Below are 18965 nucleotides of genomic sequence, written 5' to 3'. Positions count from 1 at the left end.
CTTTTGTTTTTAAACCAGGTATTTGTATTTGTGGCAGTGTGGACAGGTGCCAAGTCCTGCTGTAGAATGAAATTTCCATCTCCTAAAAGCTTGTTGGCAGAGGGAAGCATGAAGTGCTCTATAATTTCTGGGTAGATGGCTGCGCTGACTTTGGTCTTGATAAAACACAGTGGACCTACACCAGCAGATGACATGGCTCTCCAAGCCATCACTGTTTGTGGAAACTTCACACCAGACTTCATGCAGCTTGGATTGTGTGCCTCTTCACTGTTCCTCCAGACTCTGGGACCTTGATTTCTTAATGAAATGCAAAATTTACTTTCATGCTACAGATGGATCTGGATAAGTTGGAAACTTGGGCTGAAAGGTGGCAGATGAGGTTTAACAATGATAAATGTAAGGTTATACACATGGGAAGAGGGAATCAATATCACCATTACACACTGAACGGGAAACCACTGGGTAAATCTGACAGGGAGAAGGACTTGGGGATCCTAGTTAATGATAAACTTACCTGGAGCAGCCAGTGCCAGGCAGCAGCTGCCAAGGCAAACAGGATCATGGGGTGCATTAAAAGAGGTCTGGATACACATGATGAGAGCATTATACTGCCTCTGTACAAATCCCTAGTTAGACCGCACATGGAGTACTGTGTCCAGTTTTGGGCACCGGTGCTCAGGAAGGATATAATGGAACTAGAGAGAGTACAAAGGAGGGCAACAAAATTAATAAAGGGGATGGGAGAACTACAATACCCAGATAGATTAGCGAAATTAGGATTATTTAGTCTAGAAAAAAGACGACTGAGGGGCGATCTAATAACCATGTATAAGTATATAAGGGGACAATACAAATATCTCGCTGAGGATCTGTTTATACCAAGGAAGGTGACGGGCACAAGGGGGCATTCTTTGCGTCTGGAGGAGAGAAGGTTTTTCCACCAACATAGAAGAGGATTCTTTACTGTTAGGGCAGTGAGAATCTGGAATTGCTTGCCTGAGGAGGTGGTGATGGCGAACTCAGTCGAGGGGTTCAAGAGAGGCCTGGATGTCTTCCTGGAGCAGAACAATATTGTATCATACAATTATTAGGTTCTGTAGAAGGACGTAGATCTGGGTATTTATTATGATGGAATATAGGCTGAACTGGATGGACAAATGTCTTTTTTCGGCCTTACTAACTATGTTACTATGTTACTATATGTTATCTGAAAACGGCACCTTGGACCACTGAGCAACAGTCCAGTTCTTTTTCTCCTTGGCCCAGGTAAGACGCTTCTGGCATTGTCTATTGGTCATGAGTGGCTTGACACAAGGAGTGCGACACTTGTAGCTCCTGTCCTGGATACGTCCTTATGTGGTGGCTTTTGAATCAATGACTCCAGTAGCAGTCCACTCCTTGTGAATCTCCCCCAAATGTTTGAGCTGCATTTTCTTAACAATCCCTTCAAGGCTGCGGTTATCCCGGTTGCTTGTGCACCTTTTTCTACAACGCTTTTTCCTTCCACTCAACTTTCCATTAATATGCTTGGAACGGCCAGCTTCCTTAGCAATGACCTTTTCTGGCTTACTCTCCTTGTGGAGTGTGTCAAAGACTGCCTTGTGGACATCTGTCAAGTCAACAGTCTTCCCCATGATTCCCCATGATTGTGGAGCCTACTGAAACAAGCAAAAGGACCTTTATAAATGCTTAGGAAGCTTTTGCAGGTGTTTTTTTGTTAATTATTCTAATTTACTGAGATAATGGCTTTTGGGTTTTCATTGGTAGTAAGCCATAATCATCAACATTAACAGAAATAAACACTTGAAATAGATCACTCTGTTTGTAATGACTCTATATATGAGTTTCACTTTTTGTATTTAAGAATTGAAGTAAATTAACTTTTTGATGATATTCTAAGTGTGTAAGAAGCACTTGTATGTCTGTGATGTACTGTAAGTAAATGGAATGTTTGGTTATGTCAAGGGGGACCAGCACCTGTACTTGGTTTGAGCAGTCATTTTGTGTTGACAAACTCCCTTTAAATTTAATGCAGTCTCTTGACATCTTCCCAGGTTTCCAATATTGCTTCGGTTCTCTTCTCCAGTGTGATCCAGCAAAACAGAATAGCCATCTCACAACTAAAGATGAGCCAATATTTCAATTTTCGGTTTGGATTATATACGCCGAATTTGCAATATTCACCGATTTATTTTGTAAATATTTGCCGAACACAGCCAAATGCCATTCAAGTCAATGGGAGGCAAAAACAAGCACTTTCTAATGGCCCCAAAAGCTGCCAAAACACATCAAATGAGGGACAGACACTAGGAAAGTGGCATCAATTCACCTACAGTACAAACTGTAGCAAGGCACGGCAGCAATAAACCATGCATGAGGTATCGTGGTCTGGGCCAGCATTTACAGCTTTCAATTAAATGTCAAAGTAAGACGAGAAGGTTGAGGTATTGGTGTAGGCCTCCTGTTCTGGAAGCCCTGGTACCACATGCAACACTTCAACCTGCTTTCATGCTCAGCCACACTCAGGTGGCAGACACATCTGTTTCATAAACTACTGTTGTCAGAAAAATCCAAGGATAGTAACACGGGTAGTTGACTCCAAGAAAGTGGAGGCCTGACGGTCTCAGAGGCCTACTGCAACAGGCAACACACATGAAAGACATGCAACCAAGAGTCTACACATTTCCAAAACTTAGTGGCAGACACCAACAAAGTGGCATCAATTGCAATAGAACATAACTAGTAAAGTGTGGACCGACACCTCATCCACTATAGCCAACCCAGCAGATGTAGGCTGTAACGGACAAGGTGGTGGAACCACTGTGTCATATCCTTCTGAAAGCCTGGAGGGGTGTAACTAGGTGGCCTACCAAATCCCAACTCAGATAAGTGGCAGCAGGTGAAAACTGCAATCCAGGAGGTGGCACCAGCTCTATTCCATGGCTGACCTACAGAAGGTGGCAGCTGAGCCCCAAGAGCAAGTATGCTGCTAAGGCTCCAAGGAGGGATGAAGAATACAGGCAGGCACTGTAGGGACTCTGAAACCACAGGTGCAGATGGGACCGGGTAAGGAGCTGAGGAACAATAAAATAGTGGCAGGTGTGGGCTGGACCGGGTGTTAGACAGATGGGTGACTGGCAAGTGCGATCTGGACCAGCTGATGGACAGAAGAGCACAGACAGGTAGGAGCAACTGGGCACAGACAGGTAATAGCAGATGGGTACAGGGTAGACAAATAGATGGTCGGACCCTGGGGAACCTGACAACTAGCAAGCATGCAAGGCAAACTAACAACGTAGCTGTCACAGTGTAACCTGACTCAACGGGTGGTCAGTCAACGGACGGCACAACTCACAAACAACGGGATGGAAAAGATGAGAGGAAGGCCCTACCCGTAGGGAATGGGGATTGGTCACCACCTGAGCTCAAACCTGAGCCTGACTCTACACTCCTCTAATGCCCTATGCGGGTCCTTCCCCTCACCCCCATCAGGATACCTCATCCCCAGTGGTCACCTATTTCTGCCATGGTTAGTGCACTCAAACAAAACAAAATCCAGCACTCAACTTTGCAGTGAGGTTAAAGGTGGATTTATTCAATCCCAGTATATAACAAGACGTTTTGGTCACGTGGTGGATTCCGCACCAGCAGCCACAACACAGGCTGCATCTATCTCATTCAAATGACTTCTAATCTACTAGCCACCTTATTGGCTTGAACAGCCATTTCTCAGTCAAAATAACTTATCCCTCTGTATGTAATTGATGAAGGTATCTGGTTGGGACCGAAACGTCTTGTCATATACTGGGATTGAATAAATCCACCTTTAACCTCACCGCAAAGTTGAGAGCCGGGTTTTGTTTTGTTTGCAATTACGGTTTGGGAACATACCCGTGCACCTTTTTGTTGCTGTGAACACGTCCTTCTATCACTTGGTTAGTGCACTGGCCAGCAAGGAGCACTAACCTCAACTCTGCAGATAATACACACGGGGGGACAAACACCAAAACGACAAGGTAAAAAAACACCACAATTTGCTTGTTATGAACACTGCTGCTAAACTCCACACCGCAGATAACAACAGCAACTGGACTCCAATCACCAGACATGGCTGACACCAGATAGCTGCTCCTGTTAGGCTCATCTTCAGAAGAAAACTGTATCACCAACAGTCAGCTGATGCATCAGATGACCTTTTAAAGGATGGTGGGAGTGGTCACCACCCGCATCAGCTGACCCAGCAGCACTGCAGTAACATCAGATAGCCAGAGGGGAAAAACTGAAATTAACCCCCGATAATCCAAAAGGAAAAAAGTTTTAAACTGAGTGGAACAAGAGCTGCCACAAATCCAAAAATGGATTGTTACAGTAGCTCAGGCACCTCTATATTGGAGTAGATGCCTTAAATAGAAGGTATCAACCAGCTGTAGGCTAGGAATACCTTAGGTTGACATGGGCAGTCTCTTTAAGAGTGATTGAGCATGTGCTTGACCTAAGCATAGTGCCCAGTCCTACTACTGAACCTTTGGGGACACCAACACATAAGAGGTGAGATGAGGAGGTGGTGTGAGTGGAAGACACTGAATGTCCTGTCTGTTAGGTACAAGGAGATCCAACAAAGGGCCAAGTCTTTAATGGCAACAGATCAGAAAGTCTGCCGTAAGAGGGAATGGTCCTCCGTGTCAAAGGCAGATGCCAGGAGAAGGAGGACAAACTCACATCGCTTTCATTTGGCGGTTAGTAGGTTGTTGGTGACTTTAGTCAGGGCAGTTTCAGTGGAATGGTGCAGTTTGAAGCGAAATTGTAAGCAGTCAATTGTAAAAAGGAGCAAGAGGAGAGGTGGAAGGACAGTTCAAAATGGACGTGTTGCTCCAGTACTTTGGAGGTGTAGGGGAGAAATGATATAGGGCGATAGCTAGACACAGAGGATGCGTCAAGGGTGGACTTTTTGAGGCTGGGTGTGATCGAGGTATGTTTGAATTAGGACGGAAGACACCAATTTTTAGTGACAGATTGAAGAGGTGGATTAGGCTTGGGATGAAGACCATGGTAAGGTTTTGAATGAGGTGGGACATTATTGTGTCAAGTTCACAGGTGGTGAAGCCTTCAGCTGAGATGAGAGGAGAGGGAGGGGGATCTGGTGGATGCAGGAGAGAATTGACAGTACTGAATAGCTGTTTAGGGTTATGAGACGTACGATATGAGGGATGAGAAGTCCATTTGTTTTGTTGCTGTGTGCAATTACGCTGCTATTTTACAATTTCTGTTACTGAATGGGCCACTCCACTCCTTTCTTTGGCAACCGTACAGCGGTACGCTTTGTAGATGAGGGCCAGAAAGAACATGTGCTCTAGTAGATGGCAAGTGCTGCATTAAGTGGCCTCTGCTCCTCTTCCTCCACCGTAACATCACACACAGTACAGTACTCAGTGGTGGCACCCCATTTACCATTGTTTTCCCCCATATCACAACTGTCCATCCACCCAACTGACTGTTGGGAATCACAGATGGCTGAGTCTGCAGATCTGTTCACACATTGTTTGCCACAGATATCTGAAGTGTACTCCAAAAGTTCACAGACTCAAGAGGAGGAAATCATCTGCATTGATGGCCATTTTTTTTTCTCAGTTTGATCCATGGCCGGATGAAGTTGGGTCCGAGCATAATCCAAATTCTTGTCAACAGATGTTAACCCTGTTGGGTGATGGTAATCTATTCATGACGAGACTCAGATACTTGAGGCGCCTGTGGACTGTACTGTGCTGTCAGGGCAGGAGGAGGAGGAGGGTGACTCTCAGGGCAAGGAGTGAGAGAACAGAGAGGATGACGATGAGGCAGTAGTTCTGACTTGGTGTAAACCCAGAGGCATGCAGCTGAGTAGTTCAGCAGAGGAGAAGGAGGAGGAAGACGAGGAGGTTATGTAGCCACAAAGTTATGCAACCATGACAACCAATGCATTCTGAGCCCCAACTCTGACAGTGGACAGCAGCATTCACGGTACTGCAGTTGCCTAGCTTGGGTCTTTTTTCAGACAGGCAAAAATCTTTAAAAAATCATGTTATCTGTCAACTTTTTTTAAAACAAAATGGTAGAGCAAAAAAAAATGAAATAATTGCAGTAATACATGCATGAACTGGCACATGCGCGATTAACATGCTTTAATCTGGGAAGGTCACTGTTCTAAAATGCACCCCATCAACCACATCTTGTGATTCTTCCTTCTCCCTCACCGTGGCAAGTGTTGTCACACAGATTTTCGGCCACAGAACCTCCACTTGTTTACCCCCTACAGTTGGGGTGACTGAGAGCCTATCAGCTGATATGGAATTGGGCATGGCTGCTGTTTTTGACTGATCTTGCATACCAAGCACACCCCATCTTTCTCAATCCACAGTAACATATCTGCCTGTACCTCTCTCACAGTCCAGCAGCTTGTCATGCTCACCCTACTTCACCCTCATTTGCGCAGTTGTGCTCACGTGAAAGATTCTTTTCTCCTACACATAGCAAAGCTAACAGCTTCAACTTCACCATCTTCAATCTACTAATAATAATAACCTATAACCTGGGAGGAGAGCCAATTTCCCTGGGCCCTTCCAGGCTGTTAATATCAGTCCACAGTTGTCAGTTTAGTGATTGTTGGTTTGAAATTAGGGGGGACCCTGTGTCTTTTTTTCTGAGGACCCCTATAAGATAACCAGTAAAGGCTAATCAAACAGCTGTGAGCTGATATCAATAGCCTGGGAAACTTTAGAGATATTACCCTCTGTGTGACGGCACAACATTCAATCTTAATTACACTGATGTCTATTTTTTAAGTCAGTAGGCATAGACTGTTATCTGTATGTTAACTTTTGAACTTATGTGTTTGATTTTTGGTTGGTCAAGAAAACACAGAATTTTGTTTGTGTAATCCTGAAATATTGACTTTTAAGTTGACATTTGTTGTAACATATTGTACTGTTAAAATAAAAAAGGGGAGAAGCCAGCACTGCTTATGGTCAGAACGCAATACTTTAAAGTGCACATGCACATATAGATTTCTAACTGTATTTCAAAATGAGACATTTGGCAAACAATTGATCAATTCTTTGAGCCACCCCACCACGCCAAGGCATTCTCACAGTGGGGCAGTCCTATTCTAGAATTGATAAATTGTTTTTCTAAATGTCACATTTTGATATACAGTTAGAAATTAATATGTGCATGTGCACTTTTTGTATTGCGTTCTGACCATAAGCAGCGCTGGCTTCTCCCGTTTTATTTTGATATTGTACTGTTATCCTGGATGACAGAGATGCAGGTTAATTCGACAATAGATGATGCAGCTTGTTGAATTGCAAACATTGCAGAATAAACTCAAAACAATGCGGGATAACCTCATCATCCCTTCCTCTTGACCTGTGGATGATGGCTTGAAGGACAACAGTTGTGAACTATAAAATGGAGATATGCTACTGTAACAAGACTTCCAAAAGATACAGAGATTCAAAGAACTAGAAATTCTTTACAAAATCACAGACAGGAACACTCTACAGGATAGCTTCCAGATCATGGCTCCTTCATGAAGGACACAGACTTGACATTCTACAGGAAGCCTGCTTAAGGTACCATGGCCCTGGCTACAAGAATATAGGTCTACTTCATTGACATCACTGAACCCATGGATACATTTGAGGTACTTAGGATTTTGACCCACAGATAACATGAGCCAAATGGATACATTTGGGAAAGCCAAAATTGGAACCCACCAGTCATCTGGCTCCATGGAAATGTGCGGAGAAGTCAGGTTGTGACCCTTTGGTAACCTGGCCTTGTACCTCAATGGACTGTCAGCTTCCTAAGATTTTCGTTACCTCCTTTCTGTGAGTGCCACAGGTTGGGGTAGTAGGCCCTGGAAGCTCTGAAGTTACAGCTGCTCTTATCACCACGAGTTAGCAGAAGGGTGAGACTGCAATTTTGCATCATCTTACATATTTTGCTGGGATTGTTCTATGTGTTCTTTGCCTGTTTCGTGATTCAGTAAAGTATTGCTACACTGCTTTACCCTCACCCTGTTTTCATGGGATGAGCTCTTGTCCATGCAGATTTGGGCTAGCGGACTAGAGCACCCACTGACTCCCGTATCTCCACACCCTCCTTCCCAGAATTTTAAAATAAGCCCTCAACAAGAACAGTAGGTTCACATCATCACTGATGTGGCTGCTGTCCAAATTATCAGGATGGTATAGACGCTTCTCTATTACTAACACTTGGGCTTGATATCACTGGCCATAAAATAGCTAACATCAACCCCACAACCATTGCACCACTTGCCACTGCAACAGGCCAAGTGGAAAGTGCCATGCTAATAGAGGCACCTTTTCTGGGGTGGCTGCTACTTTTAGGCCGGGGGGCCATGACCTAAGGTTAACATCCTCAATAATCAGAACCTCCCACTCCAATCTCCAAGACTTCTCGCGTGCTGTGTCAATTCTTTGGAATGCACTACCCAGGATAATTTGATTAATCCCCAATACCCACAGTTTTAAGAGTGCCCTGAAAAACTCATTTCTTACTGCCTCCACACATTTATTTATCTATCCCTATGTTGCCTATTCAAAAATGTCCTTGTATCATGTTCTCACATGCTTTATGCATTTAATAGCCCTCTGTGTCTGTACTTTTACATTTTCTGGCTGATAACTGGTTCATGCAGCATTACATGAACACCCGATTTCTTACATTATGTATCAGCCTTAAAGTAGCCCGCAGCTGTCTACTTTAGCTTGGCTGGTTGTCTAAAATGGGAAGGAACCTATACCATTTTTAAAAAATTATTTATTTAAATGATTTAAAAAAGTGGCATGGAACTCCTCTCTTCTTGATAACCAGCCATGATATAAGCTGAGGGTTGCAGCCTGAAGCTGTCAGTTTTGAATGTGCTGATTATCAAAAGTAGAGGAGACCCAACTTAATTTTTTTAAATTTTATTCATTTATAACACAGGCGCCGATGAATGAATACATCCATCAGCGTCACCTGCTCTCACTTTTTATCAGTGACAGGAGGCGTATGCTGATGGGAATAGAACTCTCATCAGCTGACGCCTGTAACAGAGGTAACCTTTTTACCGTTGATCAGAGCTCCTGGCTCATGCTGTCATATGACAACGTGGGAAACGCAGCTTTCTCACCGGCGGTAATGATCTTACTGCTGATCAGATGACGTGTTTGCTGAGCTGTCATGCAGCGTGGCAAACAATGGATTTTCCAACTCACATTCGAGATACCAAATTTGTTTTAGATGTTTGGCAGAACCCTATGGACCCAAACATCCACAGATTTGCCCATCACTATTTCCGAGCACGAACCACCTTTCTAAGGTCATTCCACAGCATCTCAATTGGATTAAGGTTAGGACTTTGACTAGGTCACTCCAAAGTCTTAATTTTTTTTAACCCATTCAGAGGTGGACTTGCTGGTCTGGTTTGGATCATTGTCCTGCTGCATAAGCCAAGTGCGCTTCAGCTTAAGGTCATGAACAGATGGCTGGACATTCTCATTCAGGATTTTTTGGTAGACAGCAAAATTTATGGCTCCATTTACAACAGTAAGTCTTCTAGGTCCTGAGGCAGCAATACAGACACAGACTATCACACTATCACCGCCAACATATTTCACTGTTGGTATGATTTTTCTTTTCTTAAAGTGAACCTGTCAGCAGATTTCGCTGCTATAAGATGTGGCCACTGCCTTTCATTACTTATCTACAGCATTCTATAATGCAGGAAGGCTGATGTCGGGAAGTGATGAAGAAGCAGGAGGGCAGCATCACAAGAAGATGGGTGGCACCGGACCCGGACCTGCGACACCTATCAGAACGGACCGCCCCCCCCCCCGGGTGAGTATAATATAACTTATATTTATTCTCATGCAGGTCGGACCTGGGGCTTATCTACAGCATTATAGAAATCTGTAGATAAGCCCCGAAAGGCAGTGGCTGCATTTTATAGCAGCAAAGTCTGCTGACAGGTTCCCTTTAAATGCTGTTTTACTTCTGCACTAGATGTAATCTGACATACACCTTCCAAAAAGTTCAACATCAGTCAACAGAGAATTCTTCCAAAAGTCTTGGGGATCATCAAGATGTTTTCTGGGAAAACTGAAACGAGCCTGCAGTGGTTTTCATCTTGGAACTCATGCAGGCCATTTTTGCCCAGTCTCTTTCTTATGGTGGAGTTATGAACACTGACCTTAACTGAGGCAAGTGAGGTCTGCAGTTCTTTGGATGTGGTTGTGAGGTTTTTTGTGACCTCTTTATTGAGTCATCACTGCACTCTTGAGGTAATTTAGGTCAGCTGGATATTTCTGGGAAGGTTCACCACTGTTCCATGTTTTTGTCATTTGTGGACAATGGGTCTTACTGTGGTTCACTGGAGACCCAAAGCTTTAGTAATGACTTTATAACCTTTCCAGATTGATAGATGTCAATTACTTTGTCTCTCATTTGTTCCAGACTTTCATTGGATCGCAGCATGATGTCTTGCTCTTCAGAATCTTTTGGTCTTTGTCAAGCAGGTCCTATTTAAGTGATTTCTTGACTGAGAACATGTGTGGCAGTAATTAGGCCTGGATGTGGCTAAGGAATTTGAACTCAGCTTCCCAAAGATTTGATAAACCACAGGTAATTTATGTTTTGAATGAGGGGGCAATCACTTTCTTTTTTACACACGGCCCTGTAGGTTTGGATTTTTTTTCTCCTTAATAATAAAGACCTTCATTTCAAAACTGCATTTTGTGTTTTCTTGTGTTATCTTAGTGAGATTTTTAATTTGTTTGGTGATCTGAAACATTTAAGTGTAACATGCAAAATAATAGGTAATCAGGAAATGCGCAAACAGTCTGCAATGTGATTCCTATAAGTGTGTCCTAGAAGTGTGAAGAGTATGTAGAATTAAAACCCGAATTGAACCAGAAGGGAACTGAAGGTAACTGGCCAGTCACTGTAAACAATGTTTCTGTTTGTTTTCACTCTCACCCCTATAATCCTTCACTTTCTGCTAAATCCCATGATCCCTACACCAAGTAAGGAACTGTTCATCTCTTCTTCAATCCTCCCCACCCACCTCACCTCCTCCTCAAAACTGTTCCTTAAAATACAATCCTCTGTCTCCACACACAGACAGCCCCCTCATGCCCTCTCCTGCTTCCACTTTCTCTGCTCCTTCTCACTGCTGGTGATATCTCTCCAAATCCTCACCACATTCCCACAGTCATTTCTACCTCCATCCATGCTCTATCACAACTTTCCTTAACCTCTCTAACCTTATACCCATTCACCCAGCCCCCGCTTCCCCTGTCCCACTAACAGGAGCTCTGTGGAATGCTGGCTTTGTCTGCAACAAGCTTTTCTACATCCATGATCTTTTTGTTACTACCAAACTTTCCTTCCTCGCCATCACCGAAACCTGGCTCACCCCTTCTGAAACATCCTCTCCTGCTGCACTTTCGTATGGTGGCTTCCGCCTTTCTCACACACCCTGCCCCAGCAGCAAACATGGCAGAGGAGTTGGTTTTCTCCTGTCAGATACCTGCTCTTTCACCCCAATCCCACTGCCACCCTCTGTTACCCTCCCTTCCTTTGAGGTGCACTCCGTGCGCATCTACTCTCCCCCAACCTCCAACTGGCTGTCATCTACCGCCCCCCAGGGCCAGCCACCATCTTCTTTGACCACTTCACCACTTTTGGCTACTTCATTTCCTTTCCACGAACATCCCCACTATCATCATGGGCGACTTCAACATCCCCATTGACACTTCCCTCTCAGCTGCCACTAAACTTCTATCTCTCACTTCCTCCTTTGGCCTCACTCAATGCTCTTCTGCAGACACCCACAAAGATGGACACACTGGACCTCATCTTCACCCGCCTCTGCTCCCTATGAACCCTCTCTAACTCACCTCTTCCTCTCTCTGACCACAACCTTCTCACATTCTCTTCCCTCTCCACTCCATGTCTACAATCCCCACCCCACAAACTTTCACACCCTCGCAGAAATCTTAAACACCTTGACCTACACTCATTCTCTGAATCCATCCTCCCTCTCACAGATATAAGTTCCTTACACAATGTGGATGACGCTGCCGCTCTATATAACACCACAATAGCTGTAGCTTTGGAGTCTTCTGCCCCACTTACACATACCAAAGCTTGCAAAATCAACAGACAGCCCTGGCACACCAGCCTGACCAAAAAACTGAGGCGAGCTTCCAGGGCTGCTGAGCGCAGATGGAAAAGATCCCACTCCAACGAGCACTTCATCACATTCAAACAGTCCCTCAATACTTTCAAGACTACACTTGCCACAGCTAAACAAACCTACTTCTCATCTCTCATATCCTCCCTGTCTCACAAACCTAAACAGTTATTCAACACCTTCAATTCTCTCCTCCGTCCCCTAGCATTTCCTCCCTCCCCACTCATCTCAGCTGAAGACTTTGCCTCATTTTTCAAGCAGAAGATTGATAATATCAGAGACAGTTTGGTCAACAACCCCCAGAGCCCTTCCTCCCGACTTCACAGCCCTCCACCTCCAAAACCAACTTCTCCACCATTACAGAAGATCGACTCTCCACTCTACTCTCAAGATCACATCTCACCACCTGTGCACTTGACCCGAACCCATCCCACTTCATCCCAAACCTCACCACAGTCTTCATCCCAACCCTAACCCATCTCTTCAACTTATCACTCACAACTGGTGTTTTCCCCTCAAGCTTTAAACATGCCTCCATCACACCTATCCTCAAAAAGCCCTCTCTTGACCCATCCTCTGTATCTCGCTATCGCCCTATATCACTATGCCTCCAAGCTATTGAAACAACATGTCTACCTTGAACTGTCCTCCCATCTCTCTTCTTGCTCCCTCTTCGACCGCTAAAAATCTGGCTTCCGGTCACACATCTCCACTGAAACTGCCCTAACTAAGGTTACCTATGACCTCTTAACCGCCAAGAGCAAGCGACACCACTCTGTCGTCCTCCTCCTCCTCCTCCTGGATCTGTCGGCTGCCTTTGACACAGTGGACCATTCCCTATTATTACAGACCCTCTCATCCCTTGGCATCACACACTTGGCCCTATCCTGGATCTCATCATACATAACAGACCGGACATTCAGCGTCTCCCACTCACACACCACCTCCTCACCTCGCCCCCTATCTGTCGGAGTCCCACAAGGTTCAGTCCTAGGGCCCCTGCTCTTCTCAATTTATACCTTTGGCCTGGGACAGCTTATAGGATCTCATGGCTTTCAGTATCATCTCTATGCTGATGACATACAGATCTACATATCTGGACCAGATATCACCTCCCTACTAACCAGAATCCCTCAATGTCTGTCCACTATTTCATTCTTCTTCTCCGCTAGATTTCTCAAACTTAACATGGACAAAACAGAATTCATCATCTTTCCCCCATCTCTTGTGACAAACCTATCCATTACAGTAAATGGCTGCCCACTCTCCCCAGTCCCACAAGCTCGCTGCCTCGTGGTAATCCTTGACGCTGATCTCTCCTTCAAACCACATATCCAAGCCCTTTCCACTTCCTGCTGACTTCAACTCAAAAATATTTCACGAATCCAAAAGAAAAAAAGAAACTACTTGAAGAAACTCTCACTCCAATAATATTTTAAAATCCATTAAATCTTTTATTTAAACACCAACAAGAACAGTACACAAAAAAGAAAAAATATATAAAAACAAGAGGGGTAGGTCAGTATATAAGATTTTTTAGTACAACAAGTCTCAACATTTTATAAATCCACAGCACTGGTTACTTAGAAAATTTTCATCAATAACTGAAAAGGCAAGAGGATAAACATATGGCCCTTTAATCTATTAACTTACATAAATAGCGTGTCTTTAAAAGACTACTTCACAGTTCTATTTCCAAAGACCACATAATGCTCTGTTGCCAATAATTGCAAATAAGTGGCACAATTCCTCAGAAAGCCTCCTCCACCCTTGTTTCTCAAAAACAAAAAAAACAAAAAAGCACAATTTATACTAATTAGTGCTCATGTTCGGTATGCTGATCCTGCCACCTCACACTCCAACATACGTTTCACTCGTAGCTTCGTCAGGGAGTGCAACATGAGCACTGGTTAGTGTATATTGTGCTTTTTTTTTTTTTTTTTGAGAAACAAGGGTGGAGGAGGCTTTCTGAGGAATTGTGCCACTTATTTGCAATTATTGGCAACAGAGTATTATGTGGTCTTTTGAAATAGAACTGTGAAGTAGTCTTTTAAACATACATGTTATTTATGTAAGTTAATAGATTAAAGGGCCATATGTTTATCCTCTCCCCTTTTCAGTTATTGATGAAAATTTTCTAAGTAACCAGTGCTGTGGATTTATAAAATGTTGAGACTTGTTGTACTAAAAAATCTTATATACTGACCTACCCCTCTTGTTTTTATATATTTTTTCTTTTTTGTGTACTGTTCTTGTTGGTGTTTAAATAAAAGATTTAATGGATTTTAACCCCTTTACCCCCAAGGGTGGTTTGCACGTTAATGACCAGGCCAATTTTTACAATTCTGACCACTGTCCCTTTATGAGGTTATAACTCCGAAACGCTTCAACGGATCCTGGTGATTCTGACATTGTTTTCTCGTGACATATTGTACTTCATGATAGTGGTAAAATTTCTTTGATAGTACCTGCGTTTATTTGTGAAAAAAACGGAAATTTGGCGAAAATTTTGAAAATTTCGCAATTTTCAAACTTTGAATTTTTATGCAATTAAATCACAGAGATATGTCACACAAAATACTTAATAAGTAACATTTCCCACATGTCTCCTTTACATCAGCATAATTTTGGAACCAATTTTTTTTTTTGTTAGGGAGTTATAAGGGTTAAAAGTTGACCAGCAATTTCTCATTTTTACAACACCATTTTTTTTTAGGGACCACGTCTCATTTGAAGTCATTTTGAGGGGTCTATATGATAGAAAATGCCCAAGTGTGACACCATTCTAAAAACTGCACCCCTCAAGGTGCTCAAAACCACATTCAAGAAGTTTATTAACCCTTCAGGTGTTTAATAGGAATTTTTGGAATGTTTAAATAAAAATGAACATTTAACTTTTTTACACAAAAAATTTACTTCAGCTCCAATTTGTTTTATTTTACCAAGGGTAACAGGAGAAATTGGACCCAAAAAGTTGTTGTCCAATTTGTCCTGAGTACGCTGATACCCCATATGTGGCAGTAAACCACTGTTTGGGCGCATGGGAGAGCTCGGAAGGGAAGGAGCGCTATTTGACTTTTCAATGCAAACTTGACAGGAATTGAGATGGGACGCCATGTTGCGTTTGGAGAGCCACTGATGTGCCTAAACATTGAAACCCCCCACAAGTGACACCATTTTGGAAAGTAGACCCCCTAAGGAACTTATCTGGATGTGTGGTGAGCACTTTGACCCACCAAGTGCTTCACAGAAGTTTATAATGCAGAACCGTAAAAATAAAAAATCATATTTTTTCACAAAAATTATATTTTTGCCCCCAATTTTTTATTTTTCCAAGGGTAAGAGAAGAAATTGGACCTCAAAAGTTGTTGTCCAATTTGTCCTGAGTACGCTGATACCCCATATGTGGCAGTAAACCACTGTTTGGGCGCATGGGAGAGCTCGGAAGGGAAGGAGCGCAGTTTGACTTTTCAATGCAAAATTGACAGAAATTGAGATGGGACGCCATGTTGCGTTTGGAGAGCCACTGATGTGCCTAAACATTGAAACCCCCCACAAGTGACACCATTTTGGAAAGTAGACCCCCTAAGGAACTTATCTAGAGGTGTGGTGAGCACTTTGACCCACCAAGTGCTTCACAGAAGTTTATAATGCAGAACCGTAAAAATAAAAAATCATATTTTTTCACAAAAATTATATTTTTGCCCCCAATTTTTTATTTTTCCAAGGGTAAGAGAAGAAATTGGACCTCAAAAGTTGTTGTCCAATTTGTCCCGAGTACGCTGATACCCCATATGTGGCAGTAAACCACTGTTTGGGCGCATGGGAGAGCTCGGAAGGGAAGGAGCGCCGTTTGACTTTTCAATGCAAAATTGACAGGAATTGAGATGGGACGCCATGTTGCGTTTGGAGAGCCACTGATGTGCCTAAACATTGAAACCCCCCACAAGTGACACCATTTTGGAAAGTAGACCCCCTAAGGAACTTATCTAGAGGTGTGGTGAGCACTTTGACCCACCAAGTGCTTCACAGAAGTTTATAATGCAGAACCGTAAAAATAAAAAATCATATTTTTTCACAAAAATTATATTTTTGCCCCCAATTTTTTATTTTTCCAAGGGTAAGAGAAGAAATTGGACCTCAAAAGTTGTTGTCCAATTTGTCCCGAGTACGCTGATACCCCATATGTGGCAGTAAACCACTGTTTGGGCGCATGGGAGAGCTCGGAAGGGAAGGAGCGCCGTTTGACTTTTCAATGCAAAATTGACAGGAATTGAGATGGGACGCCATGTTGCGTTTGGAGAGCCACTGATGTGCCTAAACATTGAAACCCCCCACAAGTGACACCATTTTGGAAAGTAGACCCCCTAAGGAACTTATCTGGATGTGTGGTGAGCACTTTGACCCACCAAGGGCTTCACAGAAGTTTATAATGCAGAGCCATAAAAATAAAACAAAATTTTTTTCCCACAAAAATTATTTTTTAGCCCCCAGTTTTGTATTTTCCCTAGGGTAAGAGGAGAAATTGGACCACAAAAGTTGTTGTCCAATTTGTCCTGAGTACGCTGATACCCGATATGTGGGGGGGAACCACCGTTTGGGCGCATGGGAGGGCTCGGAAGGGAAGGAGCATCATTTGGAATGCAGACTTAGATGGATTGGTCTGCAGGCGTCACATTGCGTTTGCAGAGCCCCTAATGTACCTAAACAGTAGAAACCCCCCACAAGTGACCCCATATTGGAAACTAGACCCCTCAATGAACTTATCTAGATGTGTTGTGAGAACTTTGAACCCCCAAGTGTTTCACTACAGTTTATAACGCAGAGCCGTGAAAATAAAAAATCTTTTTGTTTTCCCACAAAAATTATTTTTTAGCCCCCAGTTTTGTATTTTCCCAAGGGTAACAGGAGAAATTGGTCCACAAAAGTTGTTGTCCAATTTGTCCTGAGTACGCTGATACCCCATATGTTGGGGTAAACCCCTGTTTGGGCACACAGGAGAGCTCGGAAGGGAAGGAGCACTGTTTTACTTTTTCAACGCAGAATTGGCTGGAATTGAGATCGGACGCCATGTCGTGTTTGGAGAGCCCCTGATGTGCCGAAACAGTGGAAACCCCCCAATTATAACTGAAACCCTAATCTAAACACACCCCTAACCCTAATTCCAACGGTAACCCTAACCACACCTCTAACCCTGACACACCCCTAACCCTAATCCCAACCCTATTCCCAACTGTAAATGTAATCTAAACCCTAACCCTAACTTTAGCCCCAACCCTAACTGTAGCCCCAACCCTAACCCTAACCCTAATCCTAGCCCTAACCCTAGCCCTAACCCTAACCCTAGCCCTAACCCTAGCCCTAACCCTAGCCCTAACCCTAGCCCTAACCCTAGCCCTAGCCCTAACCCTAGCCCTAACCCTAGCCCTAACCCTAGCCCTAACCCTAGCCCTAACCCTAACCCTAGCCCTAACCCTAGCCCTAACCCTAGCCCTAACCCTAGCCCTAGCCCTAACCCTAGCCCTAACCCTAGCCCTAATGGGAAAATGGAAATAAATACATTTTTTTTTATTTTTCCCTAACTAAGGGGGTGATGAAGGGGGGTTTGATTTACTTTTATAGCGAGTTTTTTAGCGGATTTTTATGATTGGCAGCCGTCACACACTGAAAGACCCTTTTTATTGCAAAAAATATTTTTTGCAATACCACATTTTGAGAGCTATAATTTTTCCATATTTTGGTCCACAGAGTCATGTGAGGTCTTGTTTTTTGCGGGACGAGTTGACGTTTTTATTGAAAACATTTTTGGGCACGTGACATTTTTTTATCGCTTTTTATTCCGATTTTTGTGAGGAAGAATGACCAAAAGCCAGCTATTCATGAATTTCTATTGGGGGAGGCGTTTATACCGTTCCGCGTTTGGTAAAATTGATAAATCAGTTTTATTCTTCGGGTCAGTACGATTACAGCGATACCTCATTTATATCTTTTTTTATGGTTTGGTGCTTTTATACGATAAAAACTATTTTACAGAAAAAATAATTATTTTTGCATCGCTTTATTCTCAGGACTATAACTTTTTTATTTTTTTGCTGATGATGCTGTATGGCGGCTCTTTTTTTGCGGGACAATATGACGCTTTCAGCGGTACCATGGTTATTTATATCTGTCCTTTTGATCGCGTGTTATTCCACTTTTTGTTCGGCGGTATGATAATAAAGCGTTGTTTTTTGCCTCGTTTTTTTTTTTTTTTTCTTACGGTGTTTACTGAAGGGGTTAACTAGTGGGCCAGTTTTATAGGTCGGGCCGTTACGGACGCGGCGATACTAAATATGTGTACTTTTATTGGTTTTTTTTTTTTATTTAGATGAAGAAATGTATTTATGGGAATAATATTTTTTTTTTTTTTTCATTATTTTGGAATATTTTTTTTTATTTTTTTTACACATTTGGAAATTTTTTTTTTTACTTTTTTACTTTGTCCCAGGGGGGGACATCACAGATCAGTGATCTGACAGTTTGCACAGCACTCTGTCAGATCACTGATCTGATAGGAGTGCAGGCTGCTTCACAGTGCCTGCTCTGAGCAGGCTCTGTGAAGCCACCTCCCTCCCTGCAGGACCCGGATCCGCGGCCATCTTGGATCCGGGGCTCGAGCAGGGAGGGAGGTGAGGAGACCCTCGCAGCAACGCGATCACATCGCGTTGCTGCGGGGGGCTCAGGGAAG

This window comes from Ranitomeya imitator, chromosome 1 (genome assembly GCF_032444005.1).
Source record: "Ranitomeya imitator isolate aRanImi1 chromosome 1, aRanImi1.pri, whole genome shotgun sequence".
In the NCBI taxonomy this organism is placed as follows: Eukaryota; Metazoa; Chordata; class Amphibia; order Anura; family Dendrobatidae; genus Ranitomeya; species Ranitomeya imitator.
Note: the sequence above shows the minus strand (reverse complement) of the source record.